At 42.4% G+C, this 25,072-nt stretch overlaps 1 long non-coding RNA gene across 1 annotated transcript; it reads right to left on the bottom strand.

Annotated features, from left to right (window-relative positions):
• Nucleotides 1–904: 904 nt before the first annotated feature.
• On the bottom strand, nucleotides 905–13,797 carry LOC142826745 (uncharacterized). The gene is made up of 4 exons (XR_012900975.1): nucleotides 12,786–13,797; nucleotides 8,185–8,243; nucleotides 7,655–7,785; nucleotides 905–1,028 (listed from the first exon to the last, which is right to left on the bottom strand). It is a non-coding gene; the product is annotated as an uncharacterized LOC142826745 (long non-coding RNA).
• Between the last annotated feature and the right edge of the window lie 11,275 nt (nucleotides 13,798–25,072).

Raw genomic sequence — 25,072 nt, 5'->3', positions numbered from 1 at the left:
TCGCTGCTTCATTTTCCTATGTCTAGTAAAACTCATCTACATGGCTCCGTCGCTCGGAGCCATATAGTCTAGACATACCCTCAGATAAGAATAATGTGTCCATGTGCTTTCTTTATAACTATTTGTGCCACTGTTAAAAAGTAGAATTTAGATTCTAAACTTCCTTTTCAGAACAGCCCTAATTACATTTAGCAATACAGCATCATATTCCAAGGGCACCATTTCATGTTTTAACCATTTTCATACATCTTTTAGAAGATCTGTAGCCAAATAAGCATCCTTATATATGATGTACTTTATAGCCAATCCTTTACCTTTGCTTTCACAGTGAATGGGAAGCATGCAGTCAGTATATGCTACACAACACCACTGAATTCCACTGACCTCATGCTGTCTTTTAATTAAGTTAAAAGATAAATGACCTCCCCTTCCTGGTTAGGACATAGTTAATATATAAATTATATTGCTGCACTTGACAAATGAAATGTGATTATGAATATCCTCATAGACCAATTAGCATTTAACAAAAATTAAATGTAGTAAATACCTTTATGCAGTGACCTAGATAGACTGAAGATAATCTTTTCTGAAGAAAATTCACGTGAGGAAATTAAATATGCCAATTTGGACATCTATGAAACATTCTCAGCTTCCCTCCATCTCTCCAGCACATATTTATGTCATCCAAATCCTTACTCTGTTAGTGATTGGCATCATTTAATACTTTCCCCCAGTGATCCTAGACACAGCAGAATGGCATTCAATTTTTGCTTAGGTCCATCTGCTTTCCTCAGAAGAGGCTGACTCTCAGGCATTGTGAAAAACCCATTTGGGGTTTTTGAGATCATTAATCAGGATAGCTAATTCTGCCTGGGAATGTTTTATTTCCTACCTTTCTCCACTTCTGTCCTCAATGCTGCAGTGGCCACAGTTTCAGTAAAGAATGAAACAGGTCATCTCTGAGATCAGAGAGATAGTTGACTTTCTGTGCTGTGTTTCTCTGACATGCTCTCTTCTCTCTGAGAGACCTAGAACATTACAAAATTCACTAGAATGCATTCAGACATATTGACAAACACAAAGGCTTATAATATTATTCCAGGTTGATTAGTTTTCTTGGTCTGAAGCTATACTGGTGGTGCAAGTTAGGTTAGGAAAGCAATGAGGAGGTGGATGTAGTGGAGAAGGGGCATAAAGTGTGTCTGACATCACATATGCTGCTTGTCTGCTCCACCTGCATTGTATATCTTATTTATGAAGATGGTTGGTTGTTTGGAGCACTGGCTGTTCTTATATTTAGAAAGTGCCTGTCACATGTTGAACTCTCTTGTGATTATTAATAATCGCAATGTACCGAACATATTTGTATTGCCTGTATGGTAATACACCAGACTGTATTGTATTGAACATGGTTCCCTTCTCATTCCTTTAGGCATACTCCTTGTGAGACAAATAATCTTCTCTGCTATGCTCTGCTCCAATAGTGCAAAGGAGCTGAAAGCTAGTGGGTCGTCTTAGCTGAGTATTCTCCTGGGAAGGAAAAGACCTTAGCTGGTACAGAACCAATGTTGCTGGCTTCTATTACAGCCCTTGGTGTGGCCTAAATACTATTGGAAACTGGCTATTTTTGGTTGGTGGAATGACCTCTTGGCATTATAGCACCTGCACCTTGTGTATATGGCATACAGTTGAGAATCTGAGCTCATAAATAAAACCTGAGGATGTGTTGGGCATATATACCTGGAAAACCAGAACTGAATGCAAGTTCAATTTTACAATGACATTATAATAACATAACCTGTCTCTCTTTCCACATACATGGATTTGTGGACAAATAAAAGACAGCTTTCCAGTCCCACAAAAGAGATGTATCAATTTGTCCAAGAGAGATGTTTCTGCTCATGGTCAGTCACCCTTCTATATCTGCTCAATAGAGGGGCTTGGCCAGCTATAAAGAGGACCAAACAGATCTGCACAGACATTGAGACTCAAGACCTAGCTGGAATTTTTGTCACCTCAGAAATTTGCTGAATTACGCTCAGACAACTGTGAGGCAATGGAACTGGAAACTGGCTGCATTCTCAGTGGACATGTGGCGTTTCCATGCAAAGGAAGATGCAAACCATGAAAATGATTCCTAACTTCCAGAATTGCTAGGAAGTCCTGTCCCCATGCCTAACTAACACTGGTGAAATGGACAAGGAAGGAAACCTGGCCCCTGAAGTCTCAGATCTGCATCACAAACCCTCAACTCTCCAATGCAAAAGGGACACCAAGGGAGTCTATACTACACCGTAACTCAAAATAAGGGCACGTCTAAACTACAAAGATTTTTCAAAAGAGGATCTTTTCCAAAAAACCTGCTCTTCCTAAAAAAAGGAGGTTTACGTGGTTTTTCGAAAAAGGGATTTTTTTCCCCCAAAAACCCCACATCCAGACTACTTTCATTTTCAAAAGATCCTCTTTCAAAAATGTGATCAGAAGAAGATATGCAAATTCCTTAGGAATTTGCATATCCTCATTTGAAAAGGAAAGTAAGTTTAGATGTACACAATTTGAGCTACATAAATTGTGTATCTTATTTCCATGGTATTTCAAAATAGCTTATTTTATTTAGCACTGTCTACACAGCACCACATTTCAAAATAAAGCGCTATTCCAAAGCATCCCTTACTCCTCGTAGAATGAGGTTTACAGGGACGTTGGAATAGTGAACCTGAAATAAGGGGCTTGCTGTGAAGATGTGGGATAGCTATTACAGGATACTCTGATATCCTGAAATAGCATTGCAGTGCAGATGTACCCCAATTATCTTTACCCAGACCAGATCCTTTTCCCACCCATTTCTCCCAGTTTCTGCAACATGGCATAATACCAGAAGATATCAAAACACAAGCAACAGGGATAGTAAATATTTTGTATTCTTCCAAGTGAAAAAGGAGTGCTGTGCCATTATCTCAGACAACCAACATGTTCTATGGCTATTTTTCCGACCCCTTTTCACACCTCATGCCTACCTCCAGCTTCCCCCTTTGACTCACTATACCCCCCAATTCTACACATAGGCCACATATCTGTTCTAAAAGTCATAGGCCTCAAACCTTATACTGTAGCAGCAGCAGCACCCAGAGCCCTTGACCCTTTAAATCACTTCCAGAGTCCCTGGAGGTGTGCTCCAGGTGGCTCTAAAGGCTGGGGAAGAGCCTAAAATGGTCTGCGTAGCACTGAGAGTCCTACCCCGCCCCTTCCACCTGAGGCCATGAACTTTCCGGGAGTGCAGAGCCCCCCCTCTTTACCCAGGGATGAGCAATTATGTTGTCCCCTCCACTCCCCTGAGCTAAAGGCATCCACTTCTAATAGTCCTTTGTGTGTGTGTGTGTGTGTGTGTGTGTGTGTGTGTGTGTGCTTTGTCCTTTCCTAGTGAAAAATCTTGTGGAGATTTATATGCATAACTCACAACAGGAATGTCATGAATCAAGATGAACAATTCAGCTTAAAAGTAGGTAGTAAGGAAGTATGCTGTAATAATGTGTTAATCTCAACTGTAATAATGGTTCTGATGGGTCTAATAAGGAAAACATTTTCAAAGAAAAAATTGCCAGTTGGTCATATATTTCACTCAAAATGTAGCACAGAAAAATCTTGTTCTGCAAGCTATTTAAGTCATGATGGCTTTCATGGTATTATTCAGATCAAACTGCAACTCACCCAATTAAACTTAACACAATGAATTGTTGACACATTTGTCTTGTCATAACCTTTGACAACATTTTTAACACAATGGGTGACAAAGGTGCTCTGTGATGTGTATTTGAGGCATTGTTTGACTATTATGTCTGGCCATATTCAAATGTGTTTGAAGAGATGTGAAGCTTCAGTAAATTAGGTGGCCAGGACTTCCAATTGCAGACACAGAGATTGTGACCTGATACTGTCTTAATATGCACATGTATGCGTAGGTATTGTTTATGTATAAACCAAAGAAAATCAGGGCTTTTAAGTTCTTATATAGCAAAGCCCTTAATAATGTATTTACTTTTAACTGTGTACTCAAGAGCTTTTCTGAATTTGGATTTTCAGCTATAGTCTTTTCACCTGAACTATAAAATGGTAGAATTTGAAGAATATATTAATTTGAATTCTGTGTTCCTTTTGTTGTGTTTCTAAAATCATACTGAAAGATATAAGCTATTTGCTGCTGTTGAAATTCTGTAATTGTAAGAGATACAAGTTGTGTGTAACATAGCCAGCTAAATCAAGGTCTCCTTGGGGGATAGAAGAAAGGGCAAAAAGTTGGTTAAAAATCCTTTCCATTTCAGTTGACTTCTGAATGAATAACAGTTTGGAAAGATGAAATTGTATTAGTACCGAAGTAGGACACTAATATCCATCTGTTGATGGAGATATGCATTTCATTAATTTTAATCAGAAAGAGAATTAATATGACATACTCCATAAGATCCTTATTCTTTTTTCTCTCTCTGTTAAATGTAGCATTTTCAAAACTGATAAATTGATGATACATTCCACAATTAGCCATTACTGCTGTTGAGATTTTCATTTTCTTAAGGACTTGATCCTGTAGTAAGTGGCAAAGAGTGAATGACAGTTGCATTTCAGTGCAAATAGGAGCAAGAGCTGATGTTGGCACAAGTACAATTACATACAAGATATGCTTCTCTGAGCAAAATTCAGTCTCAAGTCTTCTATGCATCTATTCTCTAAGGGTACGTCTAGACTACATGCCTCTGGCAACAGAGGCATGTAGATTAGGCCACCCGGCATAGGGAAACGAAGCGGCGATTTAAATAATTGCTGCTTCATTTCAATTTAAATGGCTGCCGCGCTGAGCCAATCTTCATTTGTCGGCTCAGTGCGGTAGTCTGGACGCTCCGTGGTTGACATCAAAGGCATTTGTCGACCTCCAAGGTATACCTTCTGTGATGAGGTTTACCTGGGAGGTCGACAAATGCCTTTGAAGTCGACCGCGGAGCGTCTAGACTACTGCGCTGAGCCGACAAACAGCTGATCGGCTCAGCGCGGTAGCCATTTAAATTTAAATGAAGCGGCGATTATTTAAATCGCCGCTTCATTTTCCTATGCCGGGTAGCCAGAGGCATGTAGTCTAGATGTACCCTAAATCAATAGTACCAGGTAAAACATGGATATGTACAGAAAGAATAGGATTATTTTAGGAGACGGATTTCAGAGTCATTTCTGTTACACTAATGAGGCAGCTAGCTCTCTGTCTGTCAGCGGACTGGAGTAACTTGATGGCTTCACAAAAAACCTCATTAATATGGGAGATAGTTTCCTCTGACTCTTGGGACCAGATTCTGAGCTGGTGTAAAGTGAGATGGATCTGTTGAAGTCAATGGAACTATTCTGATTTATATTTTCTGGGGATCTGCTCTTTTGTCTCCTCAATTTCACATTTTTACCTTGCACTCATAGGAGTCTGATTCTTGAGTGCAGGAAATACTGATGTGAGGCGTGATCCCAGGGTCATGTTCTGAGCCAGATGACAAAAGACATTACAAGACAGGCAGTCAATATCTATTGACTCTTGTGACTACTGCTATATAGACACAAGCCTTGAAGTGTTAACAGGATAAAAAGGATTGGAGGAAGGAGGATTTAACTGCGTACGTTTTTAGTTACATGGTTGTGATTACCCACATGCCAGGTGGAACCTGTTCGTTTCCTGATCTGAAAAGTGAAGAGCTGCATTTTACAAAGAGAATGATTTTTAAAAGCCTTTAATGAATTTGAAAATGTTTTAATCAAAGGCTCATCTAGAATGGGACAAATTCTGCCTCCACTTTCTTGGCATAGATGGTCTCCTCAGTGAAACTGTTACCAAGGAGGGGGCTGTACATCATGGAAAATGCTTTCTTCGCTCTCCTGCCTTGCAGTGATGGATTGCTGATGTGTGGAGAGGCTCTCTGGCTGACTATGAGCCGGTAGAAGTGGAGCCAAAGGATCACCTTTTGTGCAGTTCCTCCAGTTGGAGGCCCTGCATGGGGGGAGGAGAGAGGGCACGGAGATCATGTTAGAAGTGAAGGGGCTGAAGCAGCTTCCACCAACAGTTCTGCAGCAATTCTAATCTGTAAGGAAGGGTTCCTCCCTTCTCTTTCGCCTCTAACTTTTTTCCAGACCACATTCCAGCTACTTACGCCATGCACTTGCAGGAAGATTTGACCCTCAAAAGAACATTCATTTAATTTGTTTTCTCTTTGCCTTGCTATTTGAGGTACAGAAAAGAAAACCAAAGCTTCAGTCTATTCACACTTCAAGTAATTTTAAGCAAAGTTATAGCACTTTATTATTGTTTTTAACTGAGCTGTAAGAGAATATGATGTCTGAGTATATTTTCTTGAGTTCAGTCTCCACATAACCCAAATCTGGACTTTAAAATGGGCTTTCAGAAGTATCAAGTTAAACTGGTGCTTTTGTATATTCTTCTGCCTGTAATGGAAAAAACTGGAATAAAACCTGACTCCTTTAATCTTTAAACTGGAGATGAAAAAGCTGTTTTCTTATTGGGTGGCTTTATAACTATATATAGTTGATGAGCTTTGAAGCTGTGTCCTAGGGCTGTACAAGGCTTGTGCAGTAATTTATTCTGCTTATGCTGCCTAGAGCAGGGACTATGTCTGTATTTGAATGTGGACATTGCTTGGCTGACTAAGTGCTACCTGATGCAACCCTGGAAATAGCATTATCAATGGAATGTATGGCAATAGGCTATGTCGTTGTATTTTTTAAATTGAATCTATATAGGAAGTTGTAATCACTGTATCAAAGCAATTGATTAAACTTGTTTACATTGGATTAGAATGAGATCTTATGCCGTCAGAGGCAGTTGAGATACCTGCCCATCTTTTGTTGCTGGTGTTTACATGATGTCTTTGACCATGGAAAGAATAATTTAGTTTAGGAAATGACCATTCAAGGCAATATCATGTTTTCCAGAACAGAAAAAAGACACATTTACTGATACAGTGTATTGTAGTACAATTTTCTTAAGCCTCTCTAGCTTGTTGGCTTTGTCTGCACTGTAAATGTGAATACCCATTTTTGGGGTAATGGTGCATCTTCCCCAGTGTTACCAATGATGAACACAGATATCAGTCGCACAATGCTATGAAATCCTGAGCCTTTTCTACAGCATACAGTTGCTTGCCATGGGGTAAATACACTATTAATGAAAATCAGAGTATTCATTTTCCTAGTGTAGATACACCCTTGTGACTATTATGTCCCAACAGATTTTGTTCTCACATGCATGGATGCACAACTTCCACTGAAAGCAATGGGAGCTGCTCTTATATTGCAAAATGCAGGAATCAGCTCTATAAACTCTATGAACAAAGCTTGTATGGCTCAACATAACTAACAGGATTAATGGGTATTCTTCAGTAGAATTAGGTTATTTTACTGATAATTAAACTACAAAAAAAAAAAGTTACCGAGTGCTCTTATATTGCAAAATGGGAGCTGCTCTTATATTGCAAAATGCAGGAATCAGCTCTATAAACTCTATGAACAAAGCTTGTATGGCTCAACATAACTAACAGGATTAATGGGTATTCTTCAGTAGAATTAGTTATGTTATTTTACTGATAATTAAACTACAAAAAAAAATAGTTACCGAGTGCAACTATATTTGCAGTTCGTAATTTCACTGGTGATAGTAGAGAGATTCTGCGCCTTCTCCTTAAGGAACCAATTAAGCCAAAGAAATCACAAGTTGTCCTCTGTTGCTTCCATTGGAGGTCAGATCTGAAATGGGCCACAAAAGCTTCATAAAATTTTAATACCAGCAGGAATGGGGAACACAACAGTTTTGTCCTTTTTAGTTATTTCTTAATTACTGACTGTACTAATCAAATAATCAAAGTGGACAAAGGTGAAGAACAAACCATAGATAGAATAATTATTTGGATTTGTTGCGGCTGTATTTTTACTTTGGGGATTTTGGACCTATTATAGATATAGGTTAGTGAAAGGAAGAGGAAAGGAAGGTCTTTATCAAGTTTTAAAGTGTGTTAAATCTATCAGTATGAAGGTTAAAAAGAAAATACCCCCAAATCTAATGAGCAAAACAAGGTATTTTAAACAATGACAACCCTTCAAAAATTACAGTGCCATAAAATGCTGATGGAAAATATAATCACTCACATTTTGTTTGCCTTTTGTTTTTCACTTATCTTCTTTACGGTAACTAGAACTGAAGCATGCTGTTAGAAAAAACATCAAACCATTTATATATACATAGTTATGGGTCATGCCACATGGTAATATTATTAACATTGGAAGTAACCTAATGTACTTGGGAATTCTGGAGGTGTTTGCTGACCATTTCAGAAGATGATTCATGTTAGGACTTGATCTAACATGTGAGTGTTCCTACATATTATTACTTTTAATATCAGAACCCATTTAATATCTAAGGAGGAACATATACTGGGTATTTCAGCTACAAATTATCTAGTACAATCCCTGAGATCAAGTTTTTAAACTCTCTGAAATAATTTTATTCTGAGGAGTAAAAATTATTGAAATAAGGCATGCTTTAAAAATTAATAGCTAGAGCTAGAAAGAGGCTGAAAAGTGTTAATATATTGGAAATAGCTTTAAATCCAAGACTGTGTGAAATGTGAGAGTTGCTTTCTGTGCACCACTGATTTCTACTATAGCTGCTGTTGATCCATTGAGTACTTTTATCTGTTTGTCATCACATCATGATTAATCTTGCAAACACTTTTGAAAGCTTTCACAAAATGAAGAAAGAGACTCCCTCAGTTTACAGCCTGATGGCTTGGCTTCTGGCTGGTTGGAGACCAAGTTCAGGTCCTGGTTTTGCCTGATTTGGAGCAGAGACTGGGTCTCCTACATAGCAGGTCACTGCCCAAATCTTGGGTCTGGTAACAGAGCAACACTCACCTCTTATACGTGTCTCCTCTGGCTGAGTGTGTATGCATGGATTCTCTCCCTGTTCAAAGCTCTTTCAAAATTCAGCCTTCTGGACAAGTCTCACACACCTTGGCTGTGTCTACATTGGCAAGATTTTGCCCAAAAGCGGCTGGGCTGCCTAACTGACCTATCCTTTCTTCTGTTCCCTGCAGTGGGACCAAGCAGAAGCGGGGGACCCTCAGTGCTGTGGCATCGGCAGCACCCCCAGCCACCCAACCACCAAGGCGGCGGGTCCGGCAGTGGGACCAGCTCCTTCGGCACCACGTGCAGGCCGTCGAATGGGTGGAGGCAGCCATCACGCGCCGGGTGGAGGTAGACCTGCAGGCCCAGTGCGTGCACATGGCAGATGCCATTTCCACCCTCACAACGCACATTGTCCATGCCATACATTATGGCATGGCCTTGCCCCATGCACCTGCCATTCCTTCCATAGTAATGCCTCCTGCTCCCGCAATGGCCCCTCCTGCTCCTGCCCCTCCTGCTCCTGCAATGGCCCCTCCTGCTCCTACCCCTCCTGCCCACCTCCCCATGCTGCCTGCCCCGATGCGGCCTCACCCCCATATGCAGGTCTGCTCCTGCAGAAGCAGTCGCAGGGACCACCCCTCCCAGCAGTAGCTCCCCCCCTCCCAGTTGAGAGCCACACCCCTCCCCATTGTAAAAAGTTCAAACATTGTGTTCCACAAAAACCTGTGTTGTTGTTTATTGGGAGATAAGTGGAGGGGAGGAGGGAAGGGTAGGTGATGGGAGGCAGAGGTGACCCTACTATGGGGCCTGGGAAAACATGTCCGTCGGGGCCTCCCGGATGCTTACCCCATCATGGTGTGCCTTGCGGATGGCAGCTGTGCGGGGCTGTTTGTAGGCCTGGCCCTCACCTGCCATCCATGCCGGGAGGAAGGCCTCCCCCCTCTGCTCCACGAGATTGTGGAGCACGCAGCACGCGGCCACTACCTCTGGGACATTCTGCTCACCCATCTCCAGACGGGTGAGCAAACAATGGTACTGGTGTCCAGTCTCCACAGTAGCCTCTCCTGGACGAAGAGTGCAGCAGCCTGGAGCAGCAGCTGCAGGCACTCCAAAATGGCCGGAAGGGGCCAGAGCAGGCACATGGCCACCCCTGGCTCCATGGCACAAGAAACAAGCTGAGCTACAAAAATCAGACAAAGGTACTAAAGGCACAAGGCAGCGGTGTCCAAAAAGGCAGAGGGCAACCACAAATAGAACTGCTATGGCTGTCAGTCCCTGCAAGAGGTCCTATAGCACGCAGCAGGAGAGAAACGGCTGTCGGGGGTGGGGGGGTGTCCCTTTAAGCACGTGTCTCAAAGGAGCTCCAGTCCCCGCCCCCGGAAAGGACTGGTGCCCTTTTGCCCTCTTCAAAATGGTTCCGGACTTCTGCTTTTGCACAAAAGCGTCCTGCCAATGTAGACGCGCTTTTGCGCAAATGTGCACTGTTCTTATGATGAGTCCCGGACCAGTATAGACGCTCTCTTGCGCAAATACTTTTAACGCAAAAACTCTTGTGTTAAAAGTATTTGTGCAAAATCATGCCAGTGTAGACACAGCCCTTGTGTGCAAATCAAACAACCCTCTTCCGTTGCCCTCTATGGTGTCCCTCCAAGTCTGTTCCCCACTTTGATAGGTAGTGGTGGCCTTTGCCCTTACCTCAGAGCTTTATCTCAGTGTCCCATCAGAATCCAAACTTCTCTCTCAGTCTGCACACCTTGAAATCTCCAGAGGAACTGTCTGCTGTCCTGTTCCCAACTCCTTTTATAGGGCTTTCTTGGCCGCTGATTATCTGTTTCCTTCATAGCCACTCTAGCTTCCTCTACTGCTCCATTGAGCAGGGTTTGGCAGGACAACAAGGGCTCCAGTAGGGGGCCTCAGAGCCTGGTCCATCCCATCACATTCCTCCTTTCTCAGAGAAGCAGGTTGGGGGAGACTACCCAAAACAACATCAACCAACTTCCTGTGTTCATCAGGGTTCTCTCTCCTGGTCCACTTCACCCAGAGAGTTTTAATAATTTTTGCCCCAGTTTCCCAGAGTTTCTCTGCCAGGCCTCTCTGCCTGCAGAGATTTGGTAATCTCTCACTCACTCTAACTTTATAATTTCTAGTCTAAGCTCCAACTTGTCTGGAATATCACTGTAGCTTTCAGCTCCTGAGTTGGTTCCCATTTCTGCATGGGTTCCCACTGTAGCCCCCTCAGCTCCTGGGTTGGTTCTTTCTGTATAATGCTGAACCTTGACTTCTGTCTGGGTCCCTCTGATATCCTGCTGAGCCCAGGTTTCTGTTTAGGTCTCTGCTGTAGCCTTCTTGGCTCATAGGTAGGCTTCCTTTACAATCTAGATCCCCATTGTAGCACTCTCTGTTCGTGGGTGGATTCCCTCTGTCTGGGTTCCTGTTGTAGGCCTCTTGTCTCCCAACTAGGTTCCCTTATTTATCTGGGGCTTTCCTGTAGCGTGGCCTCTCTCTGCCCAGTCCTTATCACCCCCTCTTTCGGGGTAAACTCAGGCTGAACCCATCCCTGTGGCATCCCCCTCTCCTGTCTCTAGGGGCAATGCCTCTGTGATGTAGTGTCAGTACCTTGCTGGTGGCTATGCTTGGGCTGTGGACGATCCCTACTAGCCTCTGTCTGTAAGCTCTGCCCAGTGGGGGGGGGGGGGGGGGTGCCTTGAGACCCCGTGACAGTGACCGAACCTGTCCTACAGGTTAAGGGAAGGGACAAAACAAAAAAAGTGAGTGTTGGAGGAGGGCTGGTCTTTGGCTGGAACCATGAAGGAGACAGACTAAGGAGCTGGGAGTCTAGGGGCCCAGGCACCCCATCTCAAGGGGTCTGAGCCCTGACTCCTGTAGCCACATCATGTATATGCTGTGCTGTGTCCTGGAGAAGCAATAAACCCTCTCTATTCTACTGACTAGCAGAGCCTGTTCTTGCTGCTATGGGGCTGCAGAATTGGGGGAGGGGAACCCCGATACCCCACCACAGCCTCTTTATATGGCCCTTAGTGAGGCAGTAGAAGCATCCTTCATGCCTTCCACTGGCCACAGTCCTCCCACAGTCAACATTTGACTTAGCCCTTCTCTCAGGTCTAGCCTGGGCCTCATTGGTCCCATTAGGGCATTCCCTCTTTACATATCCCATCTGGCTCTAATCAATCCTATTAGGCCTCTCCCTCTTCATGTGCCTGGGCTCCCCTATTACCCTCACTGGAAGTGCTAGCCATCTTTTTCTTTGTTTGGGTGGAGCCACTTTGCCCCATCCGTCATCCAGTGTCTTCCCACCCACAGGCATAGCAACATCTCAGCCTTGGCACTGGCCTACAGACCTTGGTGCCTGGCCTCCTTCAAGTGAATATGCCCACCCCAGCAACATCCAGAATAGCCACCAATGCTGCTTGGCAAGCTTCCTTTATAGCCATTCTTGTCTCCTTGAAGGACATCTCTACTGTTTCTCTGGTGTGGAGTGTGGCAGGATTACAGAGCCTCTGGCAGAGGGTCTCAAGGCCTGATCCATACAGTCATAGGTTCCTTGCAACTCAAGTTGCAAGCCCTCTCTCTAGCACCCTGTTCTGAGAGTTTGGTCTTCATGATCCTTCTGCCCACTCTCTGGAACTGATTCCTCAGACCCCCCTGATGCTTAAACACACCCTAGACCTAAAATTCAACTACAAATGTGAGCCTTCTGGCTTACCTCTTCAAGGTAGATAGGTGTAGTAAAAAACACAGGACACTTTGCACATTATTGCTCTTATCTTAATCTCACAAGAAAACACAGAACTATAGAAAAATAATAAATTGTACATGCTTACCTGACTGGCTCCCTCTTCCTTTGTCCTTAGGAGACCACCTGAGCTCAGGTAAGCAGGGTTACCTCTGCCTTGTCAGACTTCAGCAACAGCTTCTTTCATCTTGAGCTGGTCAAAATGGCTGAAGAGAGCAAAGAAACCAGCTCATGTACTTTTATAACCTTCCACACTTTTTTGCCAGGTGTCTCTTCATTCCCAACAGGTGACCTCATTGTCTTCCCTGACAAACCATTTCTTCAGGTTGAGAGTAGTTTGTAGTCTATGGTGTTTCTATTTCAACAGAGGATTATCCTAATTTTGTGAGCCTCCATTGTTAGCCTTGTATCACTACCCCCTTGAAATTTCAGCCCAACATGGAGCTAAAGAGACCAGAGAGAAGGCAATTAGACCTCAGACTCAAAATGAGTTTTTGGTGTGGTAAAATACAGAGTGTACATGTTCTGACATAGAATTAATACATTATACTGATAGATTCCCATATTTCCACCTAATCCTCTTAATCCAAGTTATAATGGGAGACACTCACTTAGGTGACGTGTGCAGTTCCAATACTAAAAGCTCTGTACCAGTATTAGATTTTCTTGTCATGTGGGATTATACAATTCCTCTTACTTTGTTGTGAATAATAAAAAGTGATATCACCTTTCTTTCTCTACGTGTTAGTAACTGGCCTGAATGCATAAAGTAAAATCAAAGCAGGCTGTAAGAAGGAAACCAAGAAAAAAGGCAAAGACAAGGTGCTATAGTAAGGAATACCAATGATCCTTGGGGAACCTTTTAAGGGGAAAATAATCCCCTGTGTGGCACACAAGAGGTTAGCAAAGATTACTCTTCCCAGGATTCAAGGTTATACAACTTTAAAGATGCTAGCCTAGGTAAGAGGATGCGGAACAGGGAAAGAGAAAGGCCCGTAAGCAGACGGAGGCTGACACACTTCTGCAGCAAGCATCTGCTTCATCCAGACTAGACATAGAGGTAGCTGGACTGAATGGAGCTCATTGAAGATTGTCAGGAAAGACTAATGTGCAGGTAAAGTGAAATATGTATTTAGGTCTTTTTTGTTTTGTACCAATGCTCTTTATACTATTGGGTGAAACAATAAAAATGCTTTGTTTTTAATAATCTAGTTCTGTGTTACATTAATAAGCTTACTGGTTACAAACTTCAAAGGAAAGGTTTACAGGTGCCAAACTCAATTGGGCCTGTTGAATTAATATGGTTGGGAAACAGTTCAGTGATCCAGTTTAAGAGTTGGACCATGTGGTAGGTGGACCCTTCAGGGAGTTGAAGGTATGGAGGGATATACTCCAGAGAACAAAGGAATATCCAATGCATAATTGCCAATATCTCAGATGCCTTCAAACAAGATAATTTACAGCTTGTCACACACATAGCACAATATGTGTCTTGTGTATTATCATCTAATTTCACATTGTCAGACAGACATGAACCTTAGATTGCCTAAGGCTGGTTTGTTTTGCTGATGACCAAAGAGATCTTTATATTTCTGAGAAAGGCACTTCTGACTGTCGGGATAGGAAACATCACCACTACTGCCTGTAGCCAGACAGGAAGCACACCCCCCCCCCCGTTGTAACATCCATTTTTGCTTGCCTGGATATGCAGGCTGCTGTGACCGTGAATGGCTGTAAACAGAGATTCGCCAATTGCTGACCAAGAGGCTGCCAAGGAGTGCCCTTGACTCAAACCCATATTGATACGAACACACAGCCGTCCGCGGGGGGAGGACTCTTTCGCCCAGTAAAAAAAATGTCTAGTACTCACAATTTAGTTATCTCTCTTGCAAGTGTAAATTAATTTGAAACTTGCTTGTAAGAACTGGCGCCACAAAACGGACCAGTACAATTTGGCCTCTTAGATAAGAAAGAGGATACGGGCCCCTAGGGGTATAAAGATGGGTCCAGCAGCACATTTACTCTGAGTGTCAATCTACCATCTATCTGCTGCTCGGGTTAGGTGTTTGACCTCCCGAGGTTCAACAGGGTTCACCTCGTATTCGTCTTTCCTAGGAATTGAGAGACCGGCCCTGGCCTGACACGCTGGAGTTGAGAGGCACAGAAAGGGGTAAAAATTGTACCTGGATGTAGTCCTTTGCTTAAGTATATATATACATAGTGTTAGAGCTCTTTAAAGATTAAGCTGTCACTTGGTACCATTATTTCTATTTTCTATCTTTACCTTTTTCCTGTAACCATTTTTAAGATCTCTCTCTATATACAGGCAGTCCCCGGGTTACGTACAAGATAGGGACGATAGGTTTGTTCTTAAGTTGAATTTGTATGTAAGTCAGAACTGGCTCCAGATTCAGCTGCTGCCACTGAAACTGACCAGGGGCTGACTACAGGAAGCCGGAGGCTGAGTTGCTCTGCCCCCAGCTTTCTGGAATCAGCCTGATCAGTTTCAACAGCTGCTGAATCTGGAGCCTGGGACAGAACAGCTGGGGCACTGCCCGGTAGGTTCCCACAGGACCAACCCGGCAGCACCCCAGCTGCTCTACCCGAGGCGTCCCTCAACAAAAGCCTGGTCTGCTGGGGGGGGCGCACTAGCTGTGCCCCCTCCCCCCCCCCAGCAGACCAGGGAGACCCGAGCAAAGCCACACAGGCGGAGGGACCCCGCCGCCCATGTGGCTTTGCTCCTGTCTCCCCGGTCTGCTGTGGGGGTGTCCAGCAAAGCCGCTGGACCCCCCCAGCAGACCAGGGGGACAGGAGCAAAGCAGCCCAGGCGGCGGCTTTGCTCGGGTGTCCCTAGTCTGCTGGGGGGGTCCAGCGGCTTTGCTGGACCCCCCTAGCAGACTAGGGAGACCGGGAGAAGCTTTTCTCGCCCGGAGGACACGGGTGGCGACCCGCCGCCCGTGAGCTCCGGGGAGAGAAAAGCCCCGTTCGTAAGTGCGGATCCGACATAAGTCGGATCCGCGTAAGTCGGGGACTGCCTGTATTTGCTAGCATTTAAGAAATAGAGCAATAGCCATTGTAACCTTATGATTTATAAGCTTCTTTAATAAACCTGTAACTGTTTAAGCTTTAACCTGACTCCTTCAGTTGCTGTAACAAAACCAAGCACAATTTAAAAGAACTTCAGCCGGTCATAAGGGACAGGTATAGGACACACCCTGCCCTGACCGTCGGCTGACACTGCCACAGGTATGTTTTTTATATTTATACTGGAAAGTGAGAACTAGGGCTGCTAATGCCAGAAGTAGTGGTGTGAGTGGAGTAAACATTAGATTCTCGGGGGATGTTTGCAGTTCAAATATTTTAAAATCTCAAACTTATCAGGTTTGAGGCAGCTTGTTGGCAAACAGTGAAGCTATGTCAATGATTCACGCTGAATATCATCTTAGAAAATTGTCATCATTTAGCAGACATCCCAAATAATACAGTGAGATCTTGTAACAGGCCAAATTGCTTGTCTGTTCATCCAAAAGCTTACTGGAACATGAGCTTAAATCTACTTTGTCTCCAGAAGATATTCTCTAGCCCATTAGGGATTTTATTTCCTAGGATTTGATTTCAAAGGCTTCATTGGAACTACAGAAAGATTTTCCTGAGTACTTCCCTGTATAGATTTCTTACAACGAAGTCCTTCTGGAGCAACAATTCATTATACTATGACAGTACTAGTTTCAGCTGTAGAAGAAAAGAAACCACATTAAATTAAACTGTTTTGGTTATTAAAATACTATTTTCTTCTAGGGATTACATAACAAACACAAAACCTTGGTAGAAATGCTAAATTTGTGCTTTGTCATAAAAGTTAAAGCTCTGTACCTCTCTCAAAAATGTATCTGAAAGCAGAAGATGGACCAAGATAATTTGTCCATTTATTTCATCTATTCACATAATGCCTTGCTTTTATTGATTTAGATTCTGTAGGGGTTTTTTTTTTGTAAATGAATCCTACCAAGATATGCTGAGCAATTTTGGGCACTCAAGATCAGTGCAATAAATGGTAAAAATGACCATAAATATTTTTTGCTTAAATTCAGAGGAGATTGCTTTTCCTCAACACATGATTTCTGGCATGGGAGTAGATACTTGTATGTTTATATGAATACAAACAAACTATGACAATGGAGAGGGGTGAAAAGGATAGGCATGGAATACAGCTGCATCCAATTATACCCAGCATTCATTCCAGAAGAAAATTCAAATCTGATTTTTTAAATGTTACTTTTTCAGATGAATAATATTAGGAAAGTGACAAGAAAAGAGAGAACTGCCCAGAAATTCATGCAAAGAACCCAATTTAAATGAATTCCAGATTTACCCTTGGCCCTAGGCAGTACTAGTGTCCACTGCATATCAAGAGAGGCCATTCCTATACATATATCAGTGTACATGAAAATGTTGCTTTTGTCCTTTTTATTCCTAAACTTTTCTTTAGGCAAAAAGAGAAAAATATATTATATATTCCCACAGAATGAAGGTGACCCCAAGACCAAAATGTCACTTCTAGCCTTCTTATTTATTCCCAGCACGTACTTTCAAAAAGAAAGCTTCAGGGTTTGAGTTTGATTGATAACCAAGTCTATGTTACATGAACACTAACTCTGTGTCCAAATCTGCAAGATGTTCAGCCATCACTGGAAAACTTGATCAACATCGTAAAGATGGCTCCTGAAATTAGAAGACAGGAAGGATGGTAGATGATATAACCAATACTGGTTCTTTAACAGGGGTAAAAAAAGAGCAGGATTTCATGTGAGTGATATATGATGGAAACAGAAGTTCGTCTTTTCTTACCTGGAGTGGGTGGACCATGAGATTCTACATGTACAATAACTATCATTTTATGATCTTAAGGGACTGAACAGAGGTCCTCCAGAGCTAATATCATTAGTCACTAGAGCTAGCCAGGAGACAAAGCCCCCATATCTAGAGCTGACTGAGTCTTATAGTATTCTTTCCAGATTTATCAGCATGCACTGTCCAGTTTTGGATGAACATGCTTGAAGATCTTTAAATGCGGGTCGTAGATGATTCAATCTTATTCTCTCTTCTATTTCTTTTTTCTAAGTTCCCAACATTAGCTTCATGATCAATTTTTTTCTCTTGCTGGAAAAATACTTTATAAATTTTTATATTCTACAGCATCTTGTCACTGCCTGGCTTGAAATTTATTTTGAAGGATTTGAAATGTCTCAACAAATAGCCAAAGATTTTGCTTTTAGCATTCTGGTATAGGAGTAGCAGCTAAGACTTCTTTGACAATTGTACTTATGTCAGTCCAAGGTAAATCTACATCATCTGTGAGAGTTTCATGTGCATCTATGCACTATAATGAGGACTTTTTAGCAAGGGCTGAATTGTCACAGATACATTGTGCCATAATAGATTCACTCCTGTGCTGACACTGGAGGTAATTACCATTTTAGCAACAAGGAGACACTAGCCAGTGTTTGGTGAGTCTTTTGCACCTGCGTAGACTTGATATGATTTTCCAATTCTGGATCAATATATGAACCAACTCCTTCCTTGGAAATCCAGGTTTTCCATTGAATATTAAAACACATGAATCAACAGGCAATGACAGTAATATGATATGAAGCACAGAAGAAGAGAAATCTCATAGAGGTGTCATTTATTGTTGTAGAGCAGAATGATCTGACAGTATTCTCAAAGCCATTTCTGGGACAACTTGGTGTGGCATTGACATCACCATCTATAAGTTAGTCATGCCACTGAACAGATTGCTTCACTGCTGCAAGCTGCTGATAGAATTAATTTTTATTAGTGTCTGCAGCACCCTCGGTGGGGGAGTAGGCTACAATGATGGACAGCTGCTTATGGTGATGACTCAAACTGGCATATAGCAGTCAGTAGAAATAATGCCACATTGTGAGTGATTTATTAAAGGGTGGATGGAGGACGAATACTACCCTGCTTATGCTGCCGGTTTCTCCATAGCAGGAGGAATACTGAATCCTTCAAAGAAGGATGAAGATTTTTTTGTGAGTCTCGACTGTTACCCCAGCAACTACAATGTTATGTCTTTTCAACACTCAGAATAATGAAACCTAGTAGTTGACCTCATTTAGGTTTAGTACGTTCCAGATGGAAAATCTGGTAGATTTTCTTAAATTAGTTGCAGGTGCTATAGACATAAAGGACTTCTTAAAGCAACCATCTGACTCCCTGATCAGAGCTAGTATTGGCATATACTATCAACATCTTGGCCTTCTTAGGCTTCTTGAACCCTGTTTAACCAGTCTGTGGGCTTGCTCCTCATGAAGGGGGTCCAGGCTTGTTAGCAGCATTGTTTCAGCATTGAGAATTTGCATTAATGACACCCCAATAACTTAAGTTACAGCAGAAAGCATTGTTTATCTGGCCCATTTAACTAGAAACACAATTGTTATTAAGCTTGTACAGATACACACAATATTTATGACATTAATACAATTGTCCTTGAATATTCTGTGAATCCATGGCATCTGTTACATCTCTGTACAATAGCTTTTGAATATTCCATTATTCTATTGCATCTGTCATTCTATACCCTATTGAAAACACAGAAATCCCAGCTGCCCAATACTGTACAGCAGTATTTTGTAACTCTGGTTGTTAGTAAGATATCAGGCCTTAAAAGCACATAATTCTCATTGCCCTCTTGCCTTTTCCTCCTCAGTTCAATTTTAACCTTAGTTTACTGACTGCTATCTGGAGAATTGTTACAGCTTGAATCAAAGTCTTATCCCCTATGAAAGCTCTCTCTCCCTGTTTCCAAATGTTATATATTTCAAGCACTAAGATCTAACACAAGTAGTTCCTGAGAATATTGAATACTGAAATCAAATCAGAATGTAAGGGAAGGGGAGTGGAAGGAATGCAATGTAGTAAATTAAAATAAAGGTTGGACCTCTCTAGTCCAGCACCCTCGGGGCCTGACTGGTCCTGAACAAGGGGATTTGCCGGCCCAGGTCTCTCCCCTAATGCCTTGTACTACCCTGTTGCCCACTGGGCTAGGGCTCTAGCTAGCCCTGTTACTACCCCTCCCCCTGGGGTTCTCTAGCTGTCCCTGGCTCAGTTGCTTCCAGGGTCAGAGTGCCAAAGCTGGAGCTCCACAGCCAGGGCTGGAGCCCCACAGCCACCTGGCTCCATGGCTGGGACCAGAGCTCTGAGATTGGGGCCACGGCCAAAGCTCTGCAGCAGGGGCCAGAGCTCCCTCATCACTGGGGCCAGAACTCCCTGTCGCACTTCCCACCTGCCCTGACATGGGATTCCCAGCTAAGTCGCTGACCCCACTACCACACTCCTGACCCATCACCATATCTTCCTGTTCCTGAGTTCGTTGGACCAGGAACATCCATGGTCCATCCCAGAGAATCCCAGATTAGGGAGGTACAACCTGTACACTCATTTTAACGTGTCAACTCACCAAAATAACCAAAATAGCTTTGTTTCCCAAGGTGCTCCTGATATTATATGTATCTCAGGGCAGCTATAATGGCCATATGAAGTTGTTTTGAAAAAAATATTTCAATGTGTGTGTGGGGGGGGGGGGGGGGCTGGGAGGGAATCCTTGAAGTACTTAATGAGGACATTGACTCTTCTTTAAACCATGGAAAGAGCCATTGCTTATGACAGCAGCAGTAGTGGGAATCAGGTGGGAGAAGGAAGCCTCTGTACTGCAAACTTTGTTATGAAAGGTACAATATTAAGATTTGTTTTGTAGAGCTGCTAAGAGATTTTACATTGACATTCAAGAAGAAATATACTGAAAACAAAACTAAGGGCCTTAGTCTGCAACCCTTTTTTGGTAGTAGTGCTATTCATATGAATAAATGCTACTCAATGCAAGAAAGGTATGTAGCAGCCACCCCAAATTTAAAGGATCTCCTCAGTTTATGGTCAACATATCATAACTTTCCTTAGACCAAAAAATTATTTTGGTAGACTGGTATAAAATGCTTCCAGGACCAGAATATTTTCCAGTCATTGTTTCTGCCCTTGTGATCAGCTCAAACATATATTACTGTTTACATTCCAGTAGGATAACATTCACTCAGTATTACCATTATCAGAGCTCCCCTGCATGCAGTAGCCACAAGTTCAAACACTAGCAGCATCCAGGACCAACAATTAAATCAGATGTGTGTCTGTGATGGGGGAAGAAGGCATAATGCCTGCATGAGGGAGGTGATATGTTCACTGTGAGATAGTAGTAAAGCATCCAGTGCTATGCTCCAGCTAATCCACTCAATTTTTGCTGGTGCTTTGAGGACCTATATGGTATCTCAGTAGAGTAGGTGGTTTGTGGAAGAACACAAGTATGAAGCTTTTATTTTAGAGAAAAAGTTACTGAGTTTAATGGCTTCTCAAAAAATCTGGTATATCATTTTTTATAGGATGAAGGAGAATTAGTGGAGAGGACAAATCTAGTCATTTTTTAGCAGACTTGAGCATTTTAGTGAGGCATCTTTAGAGCCTGTTTGAATATCGAGTTTTATTTCTATTTTATTTTTTCCACAGGCAAATAAAAAAAATCTATAGTGACCCCTATATGCATTGGAAATGGATATATGTTGTGAGCACTGTGCAGACAAAAATCAACTGATAAGAAATAAAATAGGCTTTCTCAGAACAGCTCATGCTCCAGGCCGATTGGTTAGAGAGTGAAGTGAGACTCAACTTTCTCTTGAGATGCCAGTGACACAGGCCAGAAACCCCCTCCGCCAACATTGTAAATTGGATACTTTAATGTTTAATTAGTTAATCAACTTTTTTGAAAAGGAGTAATCCAGCACTGTCACTGGAGGGCTTGTTCACACATTAGTCAGTACAAGAAGGGTGTAAATTCCAGTGCATGCGACGATATTGCACGCTAATTGTGCCTTGGACCATACTGGTGCACACTAAAAGTTCTTTATAGAGCCTTATTGTAATATTGCTTCAACCACATGGGCCAGCCTGTTTGTGTCATGTTATTGCACACTACAATTGACACCCCTCCAGAGCAGACTAATGCACCATACAGACAAGCCCTGAGGGAGTAGGGCTGAGATGAAAAAGAGCAGGGAGGAATTTTAAAGCTTGCAGTTTAGTAACACTTTGTGCTATTTATTTATTTTATGGTTCAGTCTGTGACTTTGTGCCACACTACAAGTAGCGGTGGCAGTAGTTATCAGCACTTCAAAGGGTCATGCAAGTGCATACCATCAATTGCAAACCAGTCAAACTGACAACACAACAGCAGCCTGCCAGAGGCTGAAAGGAGAGGAGAGAGAGAGTGAATGAGGGAGTTAAAGAGTGAAAAGATAGGAGAAAGAAAGTGGATTATAGCACTTAACTCAGTGACATATGAATTCCAAAGCTGAATTTGAAAGTTAGCAATTGGAAGGCTGCCCAACAAAAAGTTAGCTGAGTCAGACAACTAGCTCAATCCTAGAAAACAGGCCATTTTAAGGTAGCCCCAATAATTGGTAGGAAAGCCACCTTAGGAGCTAATCAGTTATCTTAGGGCAGCTCTACATTTAAAGTGCTGTAGTGGTGCAGCTACACTGATGCCGCTGCACTGCTGTAATGCTTTAGAGAAGATGCCACTAGACTGATGGGAAATGCCACTAGACTGATGGGAGAGCATCTTGGCACAATTAATACATCTCCAGGACAGGTGGTTGCACTGTTGATGGGAAATGCCGTACTATTGCCATAATGCTCTTATGCAGGAAGGTGCCTGGATGAGTGGAGTTTGTGCACCCATTAGTGACATAGTTATACTGAAATAAGCTGAGCCAACAGTTATCTTTAGAGAATCAGCCAACCATAGTGTGCAAAATGAAAATCGAGATAAGAAACCTGGATGTCAGGCATCACTAATTCCCAGAGCTGGCTCCATCACAGAGAAAGAATAATGCGGAGTCATCTAAGGCAGCAAAATATTAAGGGCAGCACAGTGTTTAGTGGCTGTTTATTATGCAAGCAAATATGAGATTATGCAGGGTGGGGGTGCACATTTTCCAGGTTTATTGGGGAGCAAAATCTCTAAGACAGTGCTATCAATTCCATGTAGTGGTCAATTGCGGAAGAACTTTGCATGTGTTAGTTTAGGGGTGGTGAGGCCTACATTTCCCCCCCTTTCCCTTTTTCCTATATCTGATGAGCCAGAAGCAAGTCTTTGGGAACATACGCCACTTAAGATAAGCATTGTTGCCAGTATAGCAAGAACAAGTATGAGATAAGGGTAAAGGGCAAGAACGCATAAACAATTCTGTTTACCCTAATGTACTGATCACGTAAACAGGGCCAAAGAACAAGAAGATCCAGATCAGAACCAGATTGATAACTAACAGCTAAGCCCGACATCAGCGCTAATGAGTAAGCCCTGGAAATTTCCAAACTGCCAAATAAGGCAGGAAAACTGTATTTAAGGCTGCCTCAGAGCCTAGCAAATTGGACTTCACCAATGGGCTTTGCGTAACGGCGCCTCGGAAGCTAAGACAACCTACCGGGGGTCCAGGCTTTCAGGAAGGGACGTAAGATATGCCGCTTCTTTGTTATATTGTTCTGCCATTTATGGGGCACAGCTGTTAGCTGTCAGGAAATAAACTACTTGGCTGTGTCTACACTGCACCCCTTTTCCGGAAAAGGGATGAAGATTAGACACTTTGGAATAGCAAAATCCGTGGGGGATTTAAATATCCCCCGCGGTATTTGCATTAACATGGCTGCCGCTTTTTTCCGGCTTGGGGATAAGCTGGAGAAAAGCGCCAGTCTAGACGTGATTCTCCGGAAAATAAACCCCTTTCCGGAGGATCTCTTATTCCTACTTGAAAGGAAAGTAGGAATAAGAGATCCTCCGGAAAAGGGTTTATTTCCCGGAGAATCACGTCTAGACTGGCGCTTTTCTCCGGCTTATCCCCAAGCTGGAAAAAAGCGGCAGCCATGTAAATGCAAATGCTGTGGGGGATATTTAAATCCCCCATGGATTTTGCTATTCCGAAGTCTACATTAGCATCCCTTTTCCGGAAAGGGGTGCCAATGTAGACACAGCCCTTGTGTTTGACAGATACCTGTGTGGCGTCCTTTGTACTTTGGGAACCCAGTGTCAGACCTTAGATTTACTTTGGCTGGCTACATTCCGGGGAAGCGAAGGGGGGTATAAAGAGTGAAAGCTAGAGTAGTTAAAGTCTGAAATGACTTTGCAAAAACAAAAATGAGAATCATGGGAATTTTCTTCCCTGTACACACTTTACATACCACATTTTCCATATTGGTATTACTTTGCAATTTTACTTTACATGAGCTACCCTGAAGCCAGACAGATGCTTCTGGAATCTGGTTACTTCTCATTAAGGCCTGCAGGCCCTAGCAAGCCATCAAATATCCCCCTCACAAACCCTATTATTTCAAATACTAGACCGTCTGTGAATCTTAAACGATGTCTACACTGATGTTTCCAGGACACCAGAGGTATCCCCTAAAAGCTTTGCTGCCTCCAAGGAACAGTTTCTGAAAAAGCGGACGCGTTCTTTTGGCTTCGCTGTATTCCTCATTGTATGAGGAATAAGGAATGTTCTGAAAGAGGAGGTTTTTCTGAAATTTGGCCCCATGTAGATAGGCCAAATTTTGGAAAAGCCTCTTCCAAAAAAAAAGTGGAAAAAGATACGCAAATTACAAACCGCAGTTTGCTATCGTTTTTCTGATTTAACTCTGCAGTCTAGACATAGCTGTTGGTCTTAGAATCAGCTCACTCTGAAGCTAAACTGCACCCCAGTTTTCTATAACATCCTAGCCTTTTTTAATAATAAGTATAAATTAGGACTACCAAATGATTAAAAAAATTAACCATGAGTAATAATACTGTGAAATAATAATAGAATACCATTGGCAAGTCCACTCAGTCCTACTTCTTGTTCCCACAGAAGTGAGTGAGAATTTTAACACTGATTTCAGTGGGACTATAGATAGGTCAATAATGAGCATGTTTGCTCTAAGCCAATGGGACCTGGATCACACCGAATCCTGAAAAATTCCAGGGAAAAGAGATGTTGCTCAGTGAGCTGTATCATGATTAGTAATTAGAGATGAACTCAAATAGGGATGTTTATCTGGAGCTTCCCAAGTGTTTAATGATTATTAAAAAAAATACAAAACTTAAAAGTGTCCACTCTGAAATACCAAACTGCCAAAGCAGCAGCAAGAAAAAAATAAATAATATCCCCCCCAGCCTATAACAAAAATAATAATAAAGAATAGGAAACAAAATAAAATCAAGACTAATGAGGAAATTTTGCATCCTAATTTGAAAAAAAATGATTTGCAGATTTG

The sequence above is a fragment of the Pelodiscus sinensis genome, chromosome 2 (genome assembly GCF_049634645.1).
Source record: "Pelodiscus sinensis isolate JC-2024 chromosome 2, ASM4963464v1, whole genome shotgun sequence".
Lineage (NCBI taxonomy): Eukaryota > Metazoa > Chordata > Testudines > Trionychidae > Pelodiscus > Pelodiscus sinensis.
Note: the sequence above shows the minus strand (reverse complement) of the source record. Positions and strands in the feature narration are given on the sequence as shown.